Source organism: Stegostoma tigrinum, chromosome 9 (assembly GCF_030684315.1).
Source record: "Stegostoma tigrinum isolate sSteTig4 chromosome 9, sSteTig4.hap1, whole genome shotgun sequence".
NCBI lineage: Eukaryota > Metazoa > Chordata > Chondrichthyes > Orectolobiformes > Stegostomatidae > Stegostoma > Stegostoma tigrinum.
The window spans coordinates 27,106,297-27,120,763 of record NC_081362.1 but is presented as its reverse complement, the minus strand read 5'-3'; the positions used below and the strand labels follow the sequence as shown (position 1 = coordinate 27,120,763).

Below are 14,467 nucleotides of genomic sequence, written 5' to 3'. Positions count from 1 at the left end.
ACGTGCAGGAAGCTGACAATGACTTGGTCGAAATGCCAAAAAAAAGCAAAGAGATGAGGAAATCAATCTAATTTAGCTGGAGATAATGGGAACTGCAGATGTTGGAGAATTCCAAGATAATAAAATGTGAGGCTGGATGAACACAGCAGGCCAAGCAGCATCTCAGGAGCACAAAAGCTTTTTTTTCATCAGAGATAATGGGAACTGCAGATGCTGGAGAATTCCAAGATAATAAAATGTGAGGCTGGATGAACACAGCAGGCCAAGCAGCATCTCAGGACCACAAAAGCTGTGCTCCTGAGATGCTGCTTGGCCTGCTGTGTTCATCCAGCCTCACATTTTATTATCTTTTAATTTAGCTGGAGGTTGTGTTTCTTAATTATTTTGTTTATAAAATATTTCCTTCATAATACCAATGTTGTGATTGTAATGAGGTCAGCCAGGTGGAACTCACAGAACATGAGTGGCCTGACTGGGGCTGTTAACCTAGTCCAGTTAGGGAGCCCTGGCTGACAGATATAAACAGGAGTGTCAGAGGTTCTGATGAATATGACAGCAGGCTCTAATGAAGCCAGACCAACGTCAAGTATTATGCGCATGTAAGTAAAGGGTGATATGGTGATGGGATACTGACCTCTGTGGAGTTATTTCAACAGACACTTAAGCAATACTACACATGAGCAACATATAACTTTCCTTTCTCCCTTTACAATTTCCAAGCCAAAAGTTGACGGAGAGATGGCAAAGCAGAATTATGGTTTCAGATGTTCACTTAAAAGGCAAATTGGGAATGGTGATGGATGAGGGAGTGCATTGAACTGACAAGAAGACAATTGTTACTGATTGGTGATATGCTCATTGGTTAAAGAATATACTGATGCTAACGGGCCCAAAACACATTTTTTGCACAAATTATAGTGTTTTAAACTAATTATTTAAATCAAAATAAATGAAGTAGGCAAATTGTTTCCAATATTCAAGAAACTGCTTCCTAAAACAAATGTTTCACTCTTTATATTTGTAAACGTGAGACCTAACACCTGTTTTAGGTGCCATCATGGGCAATGACAAATGATTCCGATGTTGAGTCTTGGTGAGGAACAATCAATGACTGAAAATTAAAATGTCTATTTTTATTGAAAAAGAAACACCCTGTGAAGTCAGAGATCTTGCTGCCCCCTCCCCCAATAATTCCCCATCCAAAACACCATTTTGCCGTAGACCCTAGATTTTAGGCACTCACTTTGCGTTCATTGCTACAAGGGCAAGCAGTCAACATTCTGTAATGCAAATGCACTGGCTTCCTTGTTACTGTTTGTGAAAATTTGCTGCATGAGAATTGACTGCTGCATTTGCAACATTACAAAAGCAATTGCACTTTGAAAGTATTTAACTGGTGTTTTTTATGAGAAGTACTTAATAAAGTGCTTTGGGACTTCCTGCGATCTTGAAGGTGTTATATAAATGTTTGTCTTTCTAGCAGCTTTTTGTGTGAAAAAAGAGTGAATTCCAACTTGTACATCATTACTCATCACTGATTTAAGATGGTGAAATAATGACCACATAGGGACCATTTACCATGTTCTTTTTGATCCTAACTTGCAATTTAAATCATTGATTGTTTGGGCCATACATTCTAACTGTGTCCAATTAAGCTCTAATCAGGCATGAGGAATTGCATTGTACAGCCCCTATTGAACACTTTGGAGTGCACTGGTCATTATATTAACTTCAGTCATTTCAGGTCTTTGATATAGATTAGATCCCCTACAGTGTGGAAACAGGCCCTTCGGCCCAACAAGTCCACACCGCCCCTTGCAGCATCCCACCCAGACCCATCCCCCTTTAACCCACACACACCCCTGAACACTACGGGCAATTTAGCATGGCCAATCCACCTAGCCTGCACATCTTTGGACTGTGGGAGGAAACCGGAGCACCCAGAGGAAACCCACGCAGACACGGGGAGAACGTGCAAACTCCACACAGACAGTTACCCGAGGCTGGAATCGAACCTGGGTCCCTGGCGCTGTGAGGCTGCAGTGCTACAATTTCTTCAGAAGGAAGAAATATGAACGGCCAGATAGCTTTGAGTGATATTGATTGGTGTTGATGTATAGTCCAGGACATCAGGAGAAGTTTCTTTGTTTCAAATAATGATATAAGATGTTAATGTCTGCCCAACAGGGAGGCTGTAGCCTCAGTTCAGTGTTTCACTTAAAAGATGGTGTAAGATAAAATGTTTCAGGAAGAGTGGAGAAAAGATTAATGCTTACGGTGGGATCTATTTGAAGGAATACTTAATCAGCAACCTAAATATTGAACCATTTTCACTTTCCTGAAACTCTTAGGCTGTCAGTTTTGTTTTCTTCATTTTCATGTTTCCATTTCTGTAAAAGTTTCCCTATCCCATTGCTACCAGTGCCACCGTCATTCCTTCAGTTATTCACTATACTCTGTAAATGTAATTTTTCACATTACAGCACCTATCATTCCATATTAATATTTCACAAGCCATTTAACTGTCTCATGTATGAACATCAGACCTTATCTAAAGCACCACTTTTACTTAGGCAATGTTTGATGTGAGTCTGATACGCAAAGGTTATAGGCGAATGGCTATTTTCTTGCCATGAGTCAGAAGTTTGTGAATTCAAATCTCATTCCAGAGACATGAAATACAATCTGTTCTAGACTGCACTCCAATATAATACTGAGAGGGAGCTACTAGGCTGTGCTGTCTTTCACATGAGGCATTAAATTCAGCCTGTCTGTCCTCTCAGATGGACCTATAATATTATTCGCGAAAAGCAAGAGACATTCTCTGGGTGATCTGACAAAGGTATTTAAATGGATGTGAGCTAGTTTTTGGTGGGGAAGGTAATGTTACTAAACTGGTAATCCGTGGGCTGCAGGCTAATACTCTGGGGACATGGGTTCAAATCCCATTATTATAGACAGTGGAATTGAATCCCTTCATAAATCTGTAATTGGAAGTAAATCACCGTCGTGGTGACTATGGGAACTATCATTGGCTGTTGTAAAAACCCATCGGTTCACAAAAAATCTTCAGAACGGGAAATCTGCCGTCTTTACTAGGTCTGGCCAAACTCTCAATCATGTGGTTGATTCTTAACTGGTCCCTGAAATGGTGGAGCCGAAAACTAGGGATAGGCAGTAAATCTCATTTTAAATAAAAACTTATTTCATTACTGTTTATCCTTGTCCTGAAGCTTCACCCCACCCCCAAACCCCATTTTCCACATAAACAGCGTTAGGTATCTACACTAACACAGGCGTATACTTTTCCATCTTCCTCTTTTTTATAGGTGATGTTCGTTCCCCTGTAATATTTTGCCGTTCTGTTTAGGGTTCCGCACATTAAATATCAGTTGTGGAGTTGTCAATTCCAGATATTTCCAGATTTCGCCGCGACCGCCTTTTCCTCTTCAATGTCCATAATAAAGATGCAAAACAGTTTAGGAAGAAATAAAAATCCATTTTGTAATATCCCAAGGATGCCTCCTGTCAACTATTACTGCAGTATCCAAGACTCTCGACATAACCTTGGAGTGTTAGTGACAGTTGCTAGTTTTACCCGAAGGTGCTGACTGGTTTGTTGTTTTGCATTTAACACGTGATATGAGTAACCGCATACATCATTGAAACTCCTACCAGTAATGTTTCCTGTTGCTGCATCTGGAGTTCGAACCTTGCGCGTCCTGCCAGGCGAGTGCAGCTTTCAGCAGGTCCAGATCGAAGATCACGAGGTGAGAAAGAAATCTTTTCGGTTATCCGCATTCTAACTGTCTTCATCTCCAATCTCACTCCGCAAACGTCAAAATTTATCGTCGATCGCAGGTGAGATGGAACGAGTGGTAGGTTAGTTTGGAAATTGGGAATGCAATTTAATTAATTTTGTGGAAAAAATAGCTCCAAATTCCTGTAAAATGTACAACTAAGATTTAGATATCCTTGTTTGAAAATATAAAAAGTCTATATTAATAACTGTATCAAAGTTTCGTTTTATAAATTAATCTAAATGGTTATTGTTATGCACCTGGATCTTGGAGCTCGTGTCATTCATCGATATTTTTCTCATATATCTGAACTATAATAAACAAGCAGGAGGGTTTATTGAGACGTAGGGCTTGCAACATTCAGAACAATTCTTAGAACAGATTCAAGAATAACACTGAGAATTACCAGGAATCTCATGTGTCCACGCCTGTGTTTTAATATCAAGTTGCTCAAGAATCTGTTAATGATTCGGAGGGGGTAAGGGGGACGACTCCGAACTTCTGCCCCAATTGTATAATTTTTGTTTGAAGATGTCCGCTTTTGGGGGTCTCGAAAGCAGATGAAAGTATTTTGTGACCGCTGTAAAGCGTAGAAGACAAAACCAAGGTGTCAGATCATGGTTAGAGTGAGGTTGGAAGCTTTACCCGCTTTCAGACCAGTTAACAGTACTCAACCGTTCCTGCATCTACGATTTGAAACTGGTTCCATGTGCAGGTGTACTGAGAATCATTTCACATTTTAAACCTTGCTTCTACCTATTGTTGGCACATTTTAGCTTTCAATTTATACAATTTAGACAATTTCAATTGAAGGAAGCTCTTTTATACTAAGTGGCCAAGAATTGGTTATGCCACTTCCCCTCTAACAATGTTGAAATTTGCGATTGCGAATGCTGAGTTTCTCCCACTTTAACCTCAGCGCCCGTTACTGCTTACTCAGAGATTTAACGCAAACTTCAAACCAAGTTAATTTTATTCTCTAGATTCCATCTACATTTGGGCCACTGGACCTGCTTTTCATTTTTGTCTACCTCATCAGTAGCAATTCTCGTTTACACGGCCTGCTTTTTAGAAGTCTTACATTCAATGTAGTGTGTCTTAAATTTTATGGCATACCAACTTATATTGACTATAGGTATATCTCAACATATATTGCATTTGTAAGATCATTGCATATTTTTATTTTATTGTTTGATCATTTAATGTTTCTGCTTCAAGTGAAACTAATTTTAGGGCATATGACCTTTTTTAGGTCAACAGCAACTTACATAGCGTCTTTAACAGCTAAATATTCTAAGATGTGCCACGGGAGCAATTATCAGGAAGAATTTGACTCAGAGCCACATAAGGAAATATTAGAATAGGTCACGAAAGCATGGTCACTGAAATAGGTTGAAATGAATATGTTAAAGGTTACACAGAGGGAAAGAAGCTGACAGGCTTGGGAAGGGGGCATCAGAGCTCAGGGCCCTAGCAAATGAATTCACAGCTGTCAATTGAAGAGGAAGAATAACAGGGGTGGAGAAGAGTCTAGGATTGGCAGTGCACAATGAGTTTTGCAGTTTAGAAAGCTGGAGAAGGTAACAGAGATATAGTGAGATTTGTTGCAACATAACCAAGAATTGTTAAATTGAAGTATTACTGTGCAGGAGCCAGTGTGGATCACATAGCACAGGAGTCATGAGTGACCAGAACTCAGTATGTGAAAATGCAACAGCAAATCTTCAAAAGAACATCGGGTTATAATGTCTGAGATTAGCAAGCAACGATTTGGAATCACTAAGTTTGCAGGTAACACAGGCATTGGTGAGTATTTCAGCAGCTGGTGCATGAACTGAGGCAGGGGAGCGTTTTGGCGGTGTTACAGAGATGCAAATGGTTGTCTTGATGAAACAGGATATGAATTTAACGGATCAATTCAGAGTCAAATAGGACTGGAAGAGCAACTAAGATCTTATTAAAAAATCAAGGAGACATCTTAAGAGAATAAACAGCAGAACTGGTATCTCATATTGGTTTACAAACTGAAATTTTGTGTGTCACAAGTTCTGAAGCAGCAATGGTGGCCATGAAAAATAAAAACTGAAAGTACTGTGGATGCTATAAATCAGAAACAAAAAATAGAGATTGCTGGAAAAGCTCAGTGGGTCTGGCAGCATCCTTGAAGAGAAATCAGAGTCAGTGTTTTGGATCCGGTGATCCCTGCAAAGGCCTCCTCACAGCTGTTGTCAGACTTGCTGAGCTTTTCCAGCAGTCTCTATTTTTATTAAATAGTGACCAAGTAGCTCTGCAACAACCACAACCCCCGCGCATCCCCCACCCCTCACCCCATCCACAGTTTTCAGTCTTTTCTCCCCTACCTCTGCACTCATTAATCTTTGCCCAGTCACCTCTGGTTTCTTCGTTCTCACTAACGGGTCACAATAATATTCAAATCTTAAAAATTGGGTGACCATGGGAAAAACATTGGAAAGGACAGCTTCATTGTGACGAAAGGATAAATTCATCAACATTTAATTGGGGAGGGAGTGGGTGGGGGGATGATGGGTGTCAGAGTAGTGGGGCATAGGAGGGTGGGTAGTCTGGGTTTGGAGGGGCAGGGTGTGGGGAATGGGAGTGGGGGCAGGAATGTGGGCTGGGCTCTGGAAGTGGTGATGGGTCAAAGGTGGGGTCTGATCCAGAAAAGTAAAAGACACCATAGACCCCTCTGTCGTTAGAGAGAAATGACTGGTGGAGAGTTATATAAGCTTCACCACACTTTATGCTTCAACCAAGGGGTGAGTTTGAGAAGCCAGAGCTTTCACAGTGACTTCAGCTGATACTGAAATTGAACATGCACCATTAGCGTTAGTCAACATCATAAAGCAATGATCCAACAAACAAAAATAGCCTCCCTAAAGGATCTGCCATCATTGCAATGAGAAGCTGATTGAACTCATTGAAACTGTCAAGGTCACTGAAGGCATCTTCAAAGGACATGTTCTATCACTGCACTGTCCACTTTACACTTTGCACAGTACCCTCATTAGCAGTACTTAGCACTCAAGACTCAGGCCAAACATCCAGAGATTTCATTTGAGCCTCATACATCTTCTATTGATGCCAATTGCATTTATACCCAGTTCCAGCTTCTAGCTCATTTTGGCTAATTAGCAATGGCATATCATGCAACAAACTGTGAGGTAATCACTGAGTTTTCTGCCTCCTCCTCGCAGGTCAAGATGATTCATAACATGAGCAGAGTCAAACCAGTGAAGGACAAGAATGACTATATCTCCCAACTTCCACAGAAATGTTATCTATGTCATGAGACCAGTTGTGCTAGGGCAGTAGTATAGGACATCACAATACACCCATGAGAATGAATGTTCCTGCTTTATGCTCTTTCTCATCACTTCATTGTACTACCAAAAATGGTGCAACAGCAGAAGTTAGTCTAAATCACTGTGTAGTACTGTTTGAGATGCTGTAGTGAGCTCATGGAAAGGAGTGTGATTGCATCTTCACAGAGAGGTAAAGTTTTTGATGACCTGTCCACAGAAAGGGCTGTAGTTGCAATGCCTATAAGTCTGCAAAATAACAGGGAGATGGAAGTGAAGCTGTCGAGACATAAAGTTCAATGTGATGACTTCTGCCATGTGGGAGCCAAGCATTTCCATGTTCTTCGACAGCGACTGGGCAGTCTTGCAGCCCAACCAAGGGATCCACATCCTCATTAGTATTCTCCTGTATGCCACCCATCAAAGTCCTCTTCTGAATCCTCTTTAGCAGAACTCATCTGTAACGTAGAACATAGAACATTACAGCACAATACAGGCCCTTCGACCCTCAATGTTGTGCCGACCAAACATCACCCTCCAGGGATCACACAATTGAATAAGTCACCTTAACTGCAAGTTAGTTGTATAACCTTTAAGTAACACCAGTTGTGATTCCCTTCTGCAGCAATGGACCTGTAAAATCTAAGTTATACGATATGTGTTCAGATTTTGTATGGCTGTTTCCTCCAAGACCATATGATGCAGGAGCGGAAATAAGTCATTTTGCCCATAGAGTGCGCTCTATCTTTCATTGAGATCATGGTTGACTTAATAATACTCAACTACACTTTCCTACCTTTGCCCCATTACCCTTGATTCCCTTACTGACCACAAATCTGTTGACCTCAACCTTGAATACATTTAACGACCCAGCTTCAATAGCCCTCTGTGGTAAAGAATTCCACAGGTTCACGAAATTCTAAATAAAATTTCTCATAATTTCTGTCTTAAATAGAAGATACCTTACTCTTTGATTATGGCATCTGGTCCTAGATTCTCTCATAAGGGGTAACAACCTCTCTGCATCTACCCTGTTAAGTCACCTAAGATTCTTATACATTTCAATAAGGTCTCCTCCCATTCTTCTAAACTCTAGTGAATACAGGCCCAACCCATTAACTTCTTTCCGTAAGAAATCCCTCATAATCGGAGTCCACGCAATGTACCTTCTCTGGACTGCCTCTAATGCAAGTATACCTTTACTTAGATGAGGGAACCAGAATTGTTCACAGTATTCCAACTGTGGTCTGATGAGTGCCTTTTATAGTTTTAGCAAGACCTTCCCATTTTTATACTCCATCCTCCTTGAAATAAAGACCAACATTCTATTTACCTTCCCTATTATCTACTGGACTTAGATGCTACCATTTTGTGATTCACTCTGAGGAGTCTATATTCAACCTGGCCTGTCTTTTCCTTTTTATGTATTGGATGGAGCTCTTACTGCCCATTATTACATCATGTGCTGGTTTGGCCTTGCTGTTTATTCTCCCCCTCTTTCTTTTTGGTCATTTTTTGTTGGCTTTTTAAAACTTGCTCAATTCTTTGGTTCACTACTGCTCTTTGCAATATTATAGATGTATTCTTTCAATTTGATACCATCCTTAACTTCTTTAGCTAACCATAGTCGAATTATCCACTTCTTAGAAACCTTCCTACTGGGTTAGATCCTTGTTGTGAGTCATAAAGTATTTACCTAAACATTTGACATTGTTTCTCAATTATCTTTTCTGCTGAACTCCTGTCCCAGCCTACTCAACTGTCATCCATTTTTAATTATCCTTATTTAAATTTATCACAGTTGTTTCCAAACCAAGTTTCACACTCTGAATCTGAATGCTAAATTCTCCTACGTTATAGTCAGTGTTCCCTAGGGTATCTCTTACTCTGAGATCACTTTTTAAACTGCCTCATTACATATTACCTGATCCAAATTAGTTTGATCCCTGATCGAATCTACAGCATGTTCTTCCAGGACTCTGTCCTGAATGCACTCTGTAAATTCTTTCACCAGGCTGCTTTTGCAAATTTGATTTTCCAAATCTACGTGAAAATTAAAGTCACCCAGTTATTGCGCTGGGGCCCAGGAGCCACTCCCATTCGTGTTCCATCACAATCTATCCAGAGAAAGTGCTGTTTTGTTTGGTTCATGCAAAGCAAACAGTCTGTTTTCATGGTTTTCAAATAAAATTTCATCTGAATTTTTTTTATCATTTGTCTGTGCTTATACAGTTGTACCCAATAAAGCATTCAGTTAACGAAGGCACAAACCATAGCTTTCCATCGTCACTTCTCTGAGCAGCTTTTATTTTTAAAAAATTACACACAAGATGAAAACTATAGAAATATAGTTCAGTTTAAAATCCAATATCACAATTAAATTGAAGAAACATATATGTTAGTTCTAACTTTTAAATTAGTTTTTGTCAGTTAGCATGAAAACACAATGCAGAGATTTCCCATAATTCTTACTCCCTTCGCTCTTTATTTTTATGTGTGGGTTTGTGTCCACTTTTACATTCTGATCTATTCTCAGACAATCCTTTTGGCTCGTTTGTATTCTTAATTTATTCTTGACAGGATTGAGAACCCAGCATTTATCAAAAGCTTCCTTTCACTGTTCAGACTCAAACTCTGAGGTTTAGAGTTCTCACTTTGGGTCTAATTGGCATTCTGAGTACAAATTAGGCAGAGCATTGTGCTAGTTCCTAGATATAAATTATGCAACAATTATTAGTAAAAACTACAAATGTAAAATATTTTATGAACTAGTACAATCAGGCATAATGTATAATACACAATTGTCTTTATAAAGGATTCCTCAATCTATTTAAGAGTGGTAAACTGCTTTTATTGATATAGCTGAAAATGCGTATATTAAAGGCAATTGTCGTTTTCAGTAAGAGTAAGAATGGGAGGGGGAGTTAAAATGGTTCGCGACTGGGAGGTGCAGTCGAACGATTTTAACTCCCCCTCCCATTCTTTAGATGACATGTCCATCATGGGCCTCCTGCAGTGCCACAATGATGCCACCCGAAGGTTGCAGGAACAGCAACTCATATTCCACTTGGGAACCCTGCAGCCCAATGGTATCAATGTGGGCTTCACCAGCTTCAAAATCTCCCCTTCCCCCACCTCATCCCAAAACCAGCCCAGTTCGCCCCCTCCCCCCACTGCATCACACAACCAGCTCAGCCTGTCTCTGCCTCCCTAACCTGTTCTTCCTCTCACCCATCCCTTCCTCCCACCTCAAGCCACACCTCCATTTCCTACCTACTAGCCTCATCCCACCTCCTTGACCTGTCCGTCTTCCCTGGACTGACCTATCCCCTCCCTACCTCCCCACCTATACTCTCCTCTCCATCTGTCTTCTTTTCTCTCCATCTTCGGTCCACCTCCCCCTCTCTCCCTATTTATTCCAGAACCCTCTCCCCATCCCCCTCTCTGATGAAGGGTCTAGGCCTGAAACGTCAGCTTTTGTGCTCCTGAGATGCTGCTTGGCCTGCTGTGTTCATCCAGTTTCACACTTTATTATCTTGGATTCTCCAGCATATGCAGTTCCCATTACCTCTCTCACTCCTTTGTTGAATAATTTCTTGTTCTATAATTATCGTGAACTTAGCAACATTGTGATAACTGTCTTTCAAATATTTCCTCACTTGCCCCAAATCATTCATCAGCACCACTTCCTTCCTCATTGGGTTGGAAAAGTACAGATCAACAATTTTTTCTTGTGCACATATCAGGAATTCTTCTCTCTTTATTCTAATACTGTCTGCGTCTCTCAAAGCTTTTTGCAGCTCATGTCTCTCTTACAGTGTATCATCAACCCTTTTTCTGCAGGACTAGTTAACTTCCCCTCCAGGACATTGGTCCCACTTCAGTTGAGCATAGCCTTTCCATTTTGTGCAAGTTTCTTCTGCTCCAAAACTGAATGCAGTGCCCAGGAATCTGGAGCCTTCTCTCCTGCACCATCCATGTGTTAATCCGTGTAATCTTACTGTTCAAAAACTCTCACTACCAAGTAACGCTGGTAGTCACCTTTTTGTCAACTACCAACTTTTTGGATCCAGATCTTTAACTCTTGAAACCCTTTTCCTTCGTATTTGATTGTTTCGCACATGGGACATTACGTCTTTTGTTCCTTTTAGAGCTGTACTGTGCACTTGTACTAGTGAAGTAGGATACGAAGTAGGACGATGTTGGAACTTTCAGAAACATTGTCCATCGCTTGAATATCAAACCATCTGTAATCTTTCCATTTCTACACTTCACTGTGTCCATTGTGCAGTATGTGCACACAGTGTGATCAACATGCTCTACACTGGACTTTCCCACAGTATTGTCAAATTTAGTTCTGTTAAGAACAATGCATAACTTTAAGCTTAGATGTATTTTTTAATAAGGTTTACAACCCTGAAGTGAGGAGCTTGGGTCAATTGGTTCTGTGCATTATAGAAAGGAATTCTGCTGATGCTGAGTGATTGGGATCCAATGACATAGAACAGCAGAACAATCCACAAAGTGAGTCAGCCTGTAACTGTGATTGGCGCAGGACAAGACAAAGCAGCTGGACACAGAGTTTAGGGTACTCTTGGATTTGCTTTGAACTTAACGTCATTGTGAGTTTAGTATGTAAGTTTTAGTTATTTCAGAGAGAATATCGGCTGAAAGAATGTAACATCCATGACTTTATGACTGGACAGAAATTTGATGAGGCAATACTGTGCCAGCCTGTATCTGAAGATGGAATTTTAGTGTGGAGACGGTTACTCTTCACTGAGGTTCGAGTGTAAGGATGTTATTGGGATAAAAGGAACAGTGCAACTTTGAATCCTCTTCTGACTGTAACGAACTCTTGCAACCTTTTGTGTTTTATGCTGTCATATAGTTCACATTTAATAAATATGTTTCCTTGTTTAACAAATACACTTTCAACCTCATGGTGAATGTGTTCAGTAACTGACCTCCATTGTTGTAAAAAATTAAGATCTATCAAGCCAGGTTTCATTCTGGATCAGTATTATCATCTGGGATCATAACAGCACTGAAAGCTGGTTTGAGACTGTTACACTTCCAGAAGATCCCACGCTGTCTGCCTTTCCCTGGTTTGTTGCAACTCTCTGCAGCACACTGTGCAACTTTTGATGTTTAAAGCCTTAGCCTTTCTTCAAGCTCAGAACTTCAGAGCCCAAAGCAGCAATGACTACTTCTTCTGATTTCCAAAAGATAAAATATGTACAAAGGAGTTCCCACATGAACAGGAATGTTCATTATGACTTATTGTAGTCTGTACAATTATCTTTACTTTAATATTTGTAAATATCTAACCCACTGAAGAAAATATTGTATTTAACTACAAAGAAGAATTATCATCAATTTGGAAATCCAAGAACATGTGCAAAACTAAATGCCTGAAAACAAATCTTCTGGTAAATCACCTGTAGATTGCACAAATTCACGACCATCTGTCGGTGTTTTGCTGACACATTAGTACGAAGGAAGTGTTTGACCTCTCTTCAGCTGTCCAGTGGCCAATGTAAAGGAAGGTCATTCCCTCCTCTTCATGCTATTCCCAGCCCTAATGGAGCAGATTTCCACCTCTACATGTTGTAGGCAGGAACTCTTGTAAGATTTGGTGAACAAAGACCATGATCCATCCCAGCATTTGTATTGTAATAATGTACAGTGGAGAGGAAAATCTGTGTGGCATATGTTTCACTATATATGTGTAAGCAGAGTTAGGGAAAGTAGTTGCCATGACTATGAAAATAATGTTGGGGCTGGTTGGCTAGCCGAGCTGATTTGTTGTTCTGCAGACGTTTCATTACCATGCTTGGTAACATCCTCAAGTGCAGCCTCTGATGAAGCGTTGGCGTGTTTTCCTACCTGGTTTTTAAACTCTGGGGTCTGTTGCGATGGATTGCTTCACTTCCAGGTTATCTCCATAGTGGAATGTATATGGAGTCGAGTTCAATGTGTTTTTTTCAATGTAATTTTTTTCATTCTGCCACTGGTAAGGGCATATTCTTTTATGTGTAAATGGCAATGCCCCTTTAGATGATGAAGCTATGCGCAAGGCAACAAACTGCAATGCTATTGAAGATTTTTACAGGGCTGTCCTGCAAGAATCCACTGACCTTTGAAACCTGTGTTTTCATACTTGAAATCCATTTCTTCAATGGTGATCTCATTATATTCTTTTTAAGCTTCTGCTCATGGCTGTTTTAAGATTGATTACGCTGGCTCTGAAGACCTCCAATGATACATCCACAGAATAAGTAATGTTGGTGACATAGAGTTAAAATATTTTGTTTTGTCTGCTGCGAGGACAGCATAATTCTGTAGCTATGTTCACAGACTAGCTGCATCCTAGTCAAGGCAACGGTAGCCATTTCAGCCCATGAAGGATTAAGTTTAATGGCTTTTATAAACTGCTGAACTGTTTTTTGAGGAAATCCATTGCATGAAAAAAGTTTGAGCTCTTTCGTGCTGCTGTTGGATTTCTTTGTGAAAACTGATCCAGCATTCTCCCTGAAACAAGACAATTGCTATATTTTCACTTGTGTCAGTGTACTCTTAGTTATGAGATTTAGTAGATATCTCTTTCTGTTCGTAGGAAAGTAGTGGTAGTGTAGAGTTTTAAAGTATTGGTCATCTTATAACTGGTTTACCGCAGGATATTGCGCACTGTTTGTATTTTGTGGGTTTTCTTAGTTGGCTAAGAAACAAAAGATTATAGATGAGACAGATTCAGATTTCTTGGTTAAAGACCATGTATTAAACAGTTAAATATTTTCAAAAAAAGTGTCAACTTTTTAGATGAGCACATTCATCTATTTGCTTGCAATTTACTCTACAAAATATTGCACACTGATATTGAAGTTCTGTTGGTTGAAAGGATTCATCATCTAAATCATTAAAAATTTTCTTCCTTGAATACTGAAAACAAAATAATTCACTAGTGATGAGATGATAATTTTTAATTTTGGATTTCTTGAATATTTTTCTTTGAATCCAAGAATTATTTCTTGGAGGACCTGTTCATTTAGAATATTTCCCTTCAGGCGGCTTATTCTAAAACTGTTTGGTCCTATTGACACTGTCAGGGATGTTGCTTTTCACATTCTGAGTATTTGAAACAATATGGTCTTATTGCTGAAAGGGATGAAAATCCTGTGTTGTTTCTCAGATGTTCCAACTTTTAGATTAGGTGGAATATTTTGTAAATAAGGGATTTCCTTTGAAGTAGTTTTAAGTTGAACTAATTGACAGTCCCTATAACTTAGTTGTCTATTAGGCTATCTACCTCATACCTTTAAATACTAATAATAGCACCTGCAGCCC

The 14,467-nt window shown here is 39.8% G+C and overlaps 1 protein-coding gene across 3 annotated transcripts in view; it reads left to right on the top strand.

Moving 5' to 3' along the window:
* Window positions 1-3,700: 3,700 nt before the first annotated feature.
* Window positions 3,701-14,467, top strand: part of ccr6a (chemokine (C-C motif) receptor 6a) — a 36,063-nt gene continuing 25,296 nt past the window's right edge. For 2 of the 3 annotated variants that reach the window (XM_059648819.1, XM_048536433.2), the window contains exon 1: window positions 3,701-3,770. The gene's annotated coding sequence lies outside the window, so the exon portion shown is untranslated. Of the gene's footprint in view, window positions 3,862-14,467 lie in introns of all 3 variants that reach the window. The other variant, XM_048536432.2, reaches the window with a different exon arrangement.